At 36.2% G+C, this 7,859-nt stretch overlaps 1 long non-coding RNA gene across 1 annotated transcript; it reads right to left on the bottom strand.

Annotated features, from left to right (window-relative positions):
• Positions 1-5,560: 5,560 nt before the first annotated feature.
• LOC105533054 lies at positions 5,561-7,435 on the bottom strand. Its single transcript, XR_001005070.1, has 2 exons — positions 7,249-7,435; positions 5,561-6,854 (listed from the first exon to the last, which is right to left on the bottom strand). It is a non-coding gene; the product is annotated as an uncharacterized LOC105533054 (long non-coding RNA).
• Positions 7,436-7,859: the final 424 nt, after the last annotated feature.

Here is a 7,859-nt window from a genome sequence, read left to right as displayed (position 1 = left end):
AACTAGGGAGGAGCGTGGTGGAACTGGGACAGATCATGGGGAAAGAAAAAGAGATGGCATTGGAGAGCATTTGGTGTCCCACTCGAGTAAAGAGCCAAGAATATTCACTCCCCATGAGTCATAAAGGAGTTAAGCCAGTGCACCCAGGTGTCTGGTCTCCCTTGGAATACTCCCTGGGTTAAAGAGCTATGCTACTTTTCTTGGGTTTAGCTGCCTAATGAGAAGTTTCCTGGGCACTGGTCAGCATGCCATCTGTGTTCCTCAGCAGGAGTACTGCTGACATTCCTCAGAGCTTTTGATTGGCTTCTACTGAACCTACTCTGTGTGGGACAACCTCTCACTTGATATCTTAAGACAGCCATAATCCCTCCAAAGTGGAAGCAGCATCCTAATCTGGAAGTCTGGTGGTGAGTGTGAATCAAAGTCTTATGACCTTAGGTTTAGGTTGAATGGAATACAATGAGCTCAAAAATCTCTACCACATCTCGGGCTGTGGTAAAGCATGTCTTGGTGATCTGATTGTGTTGGGAAGTTCTTATGGAGTTGCAAATAGGAATCAGGGTTATTGTTTGCAGTGACAGAAAGGTCCTAGAATCAAGGGATTGAACATGAAGCTGCCATAAGTTGGTGGGGGTTCACCTGTGCCCATCCATGGCACATTAGTTGGGCATCAGTTTTTTCAGCTTTAACTCTGCCCCCTTTTCCCCATTCTGTAGCCATAGCTCATCCAACTAGAGACTACTCCTGCTTACTTTTCCCCCATAAGTAATGTTCCCCATTGGGATCGTCAGTAAAAATCATCCAAGACATGGAAATGGGCAAAAGAGATTAATGTATCTCCTATCAGTGGAGGCCTGGGTTTTATCACTTATACACTAGGGGAATTGTCTGATTGTAAACAGGTGTGCTCCTTTGACTGCCTTTTCATCAACTTTCTGTGGGAGTAGAAGTTAACCTGTAATGCATATGATCACTGTCCATAGCAATGCAAATTAATTTTGTTTTGTAGAGATAAAATTGATTTCTGTATTGTAGAAAAGAGGAGAATAACTCACTGAACTTTAGAAGATTAATCGGTTTTATATCTATTAGCAAATTGATTTAAGCATTCTAAAGGTATTTTCAGCTATGTGAATTCCATGTATACTTACATATATGGAAAATTTTGTAAAAATTTTTTATCGCTCTAAATAGCCATAACATTAGATGTAAATGGAAAGGAATTTGTGCCGCATGTACCAATTTTTTAAAATCATAGGACTTTTATGTTCAAATGACTTTTATCCTTTTTGGCTTAGTATTATGGAACAAGGTATACTTATAAATCTAACTAAGTAATTTACCTAGATTCATGTGTACAGAGAGGCTGGACATTACCGAATGTTGATGAAACTAGCATTATTATGAGAGCAGACTAAATATCTCTTCCTTTTTCTAATGATTCTGCCTGAGATGAGCCCTATAAATCACATTAAACATTTTTATTAGTATAGAATAGGGCAAGGGCCATCCAGGATTAAAAAACATAGTATAAGAAAAGTATTGGAGGTCATGAGCATCGGAATGATCAAAAATGAAGAAACACTACTGCTTGGTCAGAAAATTCTAAGCGGGAGAGGTGGAAGATAAGGCTGGATAAGTTGAATGAAGGCCTTTGAAATTTGTCCTACAGGAAATCGAGGAGATATTGGTAATTCTGGAGTAGGAATTTAAACATACATGGCTTAGGAAGAGCACTATGACAGTAATGTGTCAGAAAGATTGGATTTGGAGGTGGTTGGCCAGGGGAGGGGGCCAAATTAAAGACAATCTTGGAAAGTGGAAAAAGGATAAGGAAGTTTTGAAAGGTTTAGTGACCTCTCTGGGCCCTTGGTTCTGCTGTCTGAGCCACTTTTCCTTTTCCATAAGAAATGGCTCGTACTTGGAACTGAGTAGTTTTCTTTTCTTTTTTCTCCCTTCTCCCCACAAGCTGATTAGTTTTCTAAGACTGTTAGCTGCCCATTGTAGTTTGGGAATTCAAAAAAAAGCCTCTTTTCATTTTGTGCCATCCCTTGTTTTCAGTGTAAATTGATAAAATTCCTTTGAAAATGTTGTGAGCTTTTTGTGTTTCAATGTATAATCTTCTCCGTTAGGCAAACGTCACACTCGAAAATCTCTAGATAAACCCCTCTCTTTCGTAGGCTTTGGAAGACTACACTGGGACAATGCTTGCACGACTCTTTGAAGCCCTGTGTTGCATTTGCGTTGTTTGTTTTTATACTCTTTTAAAAACATTTTATTTGGAAATAACTTTCAAACTTACAAAAAGTTGCAAAAAATAAAAATAGTACAAGGTACACCCTGTATAAACTTCACTCACTCAGACTTGCCTTTTATATTAATTTCCTAGGGTTGCTATAACAAATTACCACAAATTGGGGAGCTTAAAGCAACATAAATTTATTCTCTCACAATTGTCTAGGCTAGATGTCCAAAATCAAGGTGCTGTTGGGGCCATGCTGTTTCTGAAGACTCCAAAGGAAAATCTGCTCTGTGCTCTCTTAGTTTCTGATGTTGCCAGCAATTCTTGGGATTCCTTGGCTTGTGGTCATCTCTCTGATCTCTACCTCCTTCATCACATGTTCTTGTATGTCTTTTCACATTATCTTCCCTCTGTGTATGTCTGTCTCCGTGTCTCCTCTTCTTTCCTTATAAGGATACCAGTCATATTGCATTAAGAGTCCACTCTAGCCAGGTGTGGTCACTCACACGTGTAATCCTAGCACTCTTTGGAGGTCAAGGTGGGAGGATCTCTTGAGCCAGGAGTTTTTTCCCCTAATTCTGTGAAGAATGCAATTGGTAGCTTGATAGGAATAGCATTTAATCTGTAAATTGCTTTGGGCAGTATGGTCATTGTGACAATATTGATTTTTCCTATCCATGAGTATGGAATATTTTTCCATTTGTTTGTGTTATCTCTGAGGCAGTGTTTTGTAATTCTTATTATAGAGGTCTTTCACCTTCTTGGTTAACTGTATTCCCGGGTATTTTATTCTTTTTGTGGTTATTAGGAACGGGATTGCATTCTTGATTTGTTTCTCAACTTGGATGTTGTTGGTTTACAGGAATGCTACTGATTTTTGTACATTAATTTTGCATCCTGAAACTTTGCTGAATTTGTGTATCAGATCAAGGAGCTTATGGGCAGAGACTATTGAGTTTTCTAGCTATAGAATTATATCATCTGCAAACAGAGATACTTTGACTTCCTCTTTTTCAATTTGGATGCCTCTTATTTCTTTCACTTGCCCGATTCCTCTGTCCAGGATTCCTAGTACTGTGTTGAATAGGAGTGGTGAAAGACGGCATCCTTGTCTTGTTCCAGTTTTCAACAGGAAGGCTTCCAGCTTTTGTCCATTCAGTATGATGTTGGCTGCTCCATTCCTATTCTTATTAACTTATTTTTATTCTTGTATTTGAAGAATGATGACATGCTTTCAAAAGTCAAAGAAGTTTCATTCCCTTTCTTCCCATTTACACTCCATTTTTCATACCTCTGACTGGTTACTATTTTCTGGTTAATCCATCTTGTATTTCTTTTTTGTAATGATAAGTAGTTATATGTACCTTTTCTTATTTTCCTTTCATCTTTTCACAAAACTATATAGCATACTATATATAGTCTTATATATATCTACTCCAGATATAAGTATATGCTGGTATAATCTAGGCATACTATATGTACTCCTTAGCACTTTGCTTTTTTAAGTTATTGTTTCCTAAAAGTCACTCTATAACATTTCATAGATATCATCCTTATTCCTTTTTCATAGCTGCACAGTACTGTGTTGTGTGTATGCAACTAATCTCCTATGCTTTGACATGTAGGTAGTTTCCAACAGTTTTCAATTATAAATGATGTTACCAAGGGTAGCATTGTGCATATAAATTTCTGTATCATTGGAGATATATCCCCTAGGTAAATTTCTAGCAAAGGTATTTCTGAGTTGAAGAATAAGTACATATGCAGTTTTGTTAGAACTTGCCAAATTCTCCTCCATATGGGATCTATCCCATTTTGCAGATCCACCAGCAAAGTACAAAACGTCCTGTTTCCCACAGTCTTACCAACAGAGTGTATGCCACACTTTTGAATGTTTGCCAATCTATTGAGTAAGAAATGGTATCTCGGTATAGTTTTAATTTGCATTTCTCTTACTATGAGTGAGGGTAAACATCCTTTCTTATGGTTTAAGGTCATTTTCATAGCTCTGTGAATTGTCTGTGTTTTGCTCATTTTTCTAAGACTTTTTGGTCTTTTTTTTCCTCTCAACGTTTGAATCTTTTTTTAAAGCTAGAGATATTACTCCTTTATCTGTGATACTTTTTACAAATATTTTCTCCTACTTTTATTGCTTTTGAATTTCAGGTCATAGTTAGAAAAACTTTCCCTACCCTGAAGTTAAAGTGAAAGTCACCCATGTTTTCTTCTCGTACTTATGTGATTTTCTTCAGCCAACTTTGGTATTCACTTATTTCCCAAGGTGTTTTTGTTTTTGTTTTCCTCCGAAGATCTCTGGCTTTTTTGTTAGTTCAGCTATTCATTTTGAAAAAGTCATGGGTGTTGATAAATGTGTTAATTAATTTGATTGTGGTAATTATTACACAATGTATACATATATCAAATCATTATGTTGTACACCTTGGAAAGATTCAATCTTTGTCAATTAAATATTTTTAAATAAAAATTATGTGAAATAAAATAAAATGAGCTTGGAAATAAATAAAGTATTTTGTCTAGCTGTTTCAGTGGTATTTATAGGGAGAATCACTCAGGGTGTTGAGTCTGTCTTGCTGCTGGAAATATAAATAAGCTAATCTTTTCTCTGTAGCCCTACAAGAAGATCATATAGTTTAACCATCCAATTCTTAAACCCATATTCTTACAACAACATGCTAATCCTTTTAGAAATATGCTTTTGGATCATCATACTATTTTATTTTAAAGCTATTGAAAATAAAAATGACCATTACACTGTAATAGGTAAACTACACTTAACTCACTAGCATTGCTAAAACCAGGTCCATAAAGTGGTAAGGATTATTCTTGAAGAGGTATGGATTAGCTGCCTTACAAATTTACTTATAACATCAGCAGGTTGCTTTTCTCTCCCATCTTTTATTTTTCTTGTTGATTTTTTGAGTGAACTATTATATGTAAAATCGGATTTGTCAAAGAAAAAAATTAATTTTATGTTGTGGAATGGTGTATAACTTTCCTAAAAGATGCTTTCTGTATTTGCTTGAAATAAAATATAGATTTAGATTAAATACCTAAATATAGATTACTTAGCTGAATGTGTATGTTTTAGAGGAAAGACTTTAAGCAAAAGCAAGTTTAATTTGAAAATGTGGTGCTTGAATTCTTTATGTGACTAGCAAAATATTAAGACAATTCAAACTTTTCTCAAGATAAGAACCCAAACACAAGCATGCTATTCAGGAACAGTGATATTAGTTTAACAGAGAAATGAAATTCAAATAATCTTAATAATTAATTAGAAATTATAAATAGTCCTTATCAATGCACAAATGTACTTTATTAGGAGGGTATTAACCATTATAAGGTACCCACATGGCTTTCTCTGTTCTTTAGACTTGATAAAGCATGATAGCTCATACTGTATACATGGCTTTTTATAGCCAAAAAAGTGCCAGAGTTTCACATAGTAGCATTTCCATTTGTCAGCAATATTATAGATAAAAATGAAACTCAGATCTTTAGAAAATCCCTCTTTCTAGTCCCAATATCTGTTCCTGGACTTGATCTAGGGCAGTTGTTATTTCTGGCACTTGGAGCTTTTGAAGTCAGTTCCACAGATATTGCTCTGAGCAGGTCTATACATAAGTGCAGAGATTTTATGCAGGCTCTATCCAAGGAAACTTTAGTTTTCTATCAGTTGATTTTGGGTTCCCTACCCTCCAAACTTCACTGTAAATTCTCGTATCTTCTGGATTTGGCAAAATGTTTTAGATGAACTGTTGGTTAAAGGAAAAAGCTGACGGTTTACCAGACAAAACATAATCTCCACTGCCAAAGATACATTTTGAAAATCATTGTAATTTTTAATAATTAAGTGTGAAACTCTGAAAATATATTTTGCTTAAAATTTTTTTCCCACAAAATCCTCCTAGAATTCACATTGTATAAGACGTACTCCTTCTTGATTTCCTAGTTTCTAGCTACTTCCAAGTGTCTCTGTAGCTGGAACCTTTGCTTAATAAATATTTGTGGACTGAAAGAATAATCAGATTATAATAGACAGTGTATGAGGACATGGCAAATCTCTTAGATCTAAAGTGGTTCAGATGATGGTCTGATACTATACAATTTATAATTTAAGTAGATTATAATATGGAGCTATAGCCATGTAAGTCTTTAGTTCTCAGGTGAGAAAGTTATTGTCTTCATAGTTGGCTGTGGATATGGTAGGGCACATAGGCAGCAGCGCCAGGTTATTATTAAATTAAGACTGTGAAATATTTGAGGGCCAAGGCTATGGATAATATCAAAGAAAACTAAGTATGCTGAAACTACATGATGTCTGATATGAAATATCTATAGAAAATTGGAAACTTCCTTCCTTTGCTCTGGCTCATGGTGGCTTTTAGGCTGCATTCACTGACCTGATTCCTGTCTGAAACTCACAACAATCTTATGGGGCAGGAGGCTCAGAATGTCCCTGTCTTTTTGAGGGGTGAAGAATTTTAACTTCAGGAGGGTTTGTTGACCTTCTAAGGTTTTCCAGCATTATTGGCAGGTTTTGGACTGAAACTCAGACTTCTAGACTCTTCATCAAGTGTTCATTCTCATTCTAACATCAAGAGAAAAGAAAACAAAGCATAAGAAGAAAGAAAAAGAAAAAAGTTTAATTTCACAGGCTGTTACAAATGACAGGCTTATATTAAAAAGTATTTTAAAATGTAATAAACATGGTGAACTTTGTAATAGATTTCCTGGGAAAAGTTTCTAATGGTTCAATGCATTTACACATGTCAGTCTTCAAGATCCAGCCCTTCTCAGGACTTTGGAGGCAGAAGAGGATAAAGAGAAGGCACCTGGGCCTAAAGCTCCCTGTTCAGGCATATTTCCATGTTTGATTCCAATGTCTGCACTAGCAGCCAGAACAGTCTTCCCAAAACACAAATCCAATCATGCCACAATCATTTAAAACCCTTCTGGTGTTCTGCCCCAGCTTCATCTCCCACCTTTCAAACAGTCCACACTGAGGCTCTTTTATGTTTCTTCATCTTTGCTTATGTGGCCCCTTCTACCTGGAAAAACAAAGAAGCAAAGAAACAAACCTATTTAGCCTTCAAGGCTCTGTTTTCATATCTTTTCTTCTATGAAGACTTCCATGATCTTCCACTCTTACCTGTGCTTCTAAGACAGAATTAGGCCCACTCTTCTGAGTGTATCCACAGAACACAGTGTTTACTTGCAGATTACATCGCAATTGTGATGCAGGTCTATACATAAGTGCAGAAATTTTATGCAGGCTCTATCCAAGGAAACCTTAGTTTTCTATCAGTTGATCTTGAGTTCCCAAAATGTGGGCACACGCACATTCGAACTCTATTTTGAGCTTCTCGCTGGCTGAGCCTTGTCTTCTTTCCACATGTTACACAGTGCCAGCTCTTAGAAAATGATGAATTAATAAACTAAAGAAACAATTGCAACTGTTCCAGACAAACCACAAGGTTTCTGGTTATATGGGAGTTCTCTTTATGGAAGAGAATGTGAAGAGTGTCCCAAGTTCAGTGGAGTTTCATTTTGCTCTGACTTCTTATGTGGTGATTAAACACAAAAACGTTGAGGG

Source organism: Mandrillus leucophaeus, unplaced genomic scaffold, assembly GCF_000951045.1.
Source record: "Mandrillus leucophaeus isolate KB7577 unplaced genomic scaffold, Mleu.le_1.0 Scaffold122, whole genome shotgun sequence".
NCBI lineage: Eukaryota > Metazoa > Chordata > Mammalia > Primates > Cercopithecidae > Mandrillus > Mandrillus leucophaeus.
This window is presented reverse-complemented; position numbering and strand designations above follow the sequence as displayed.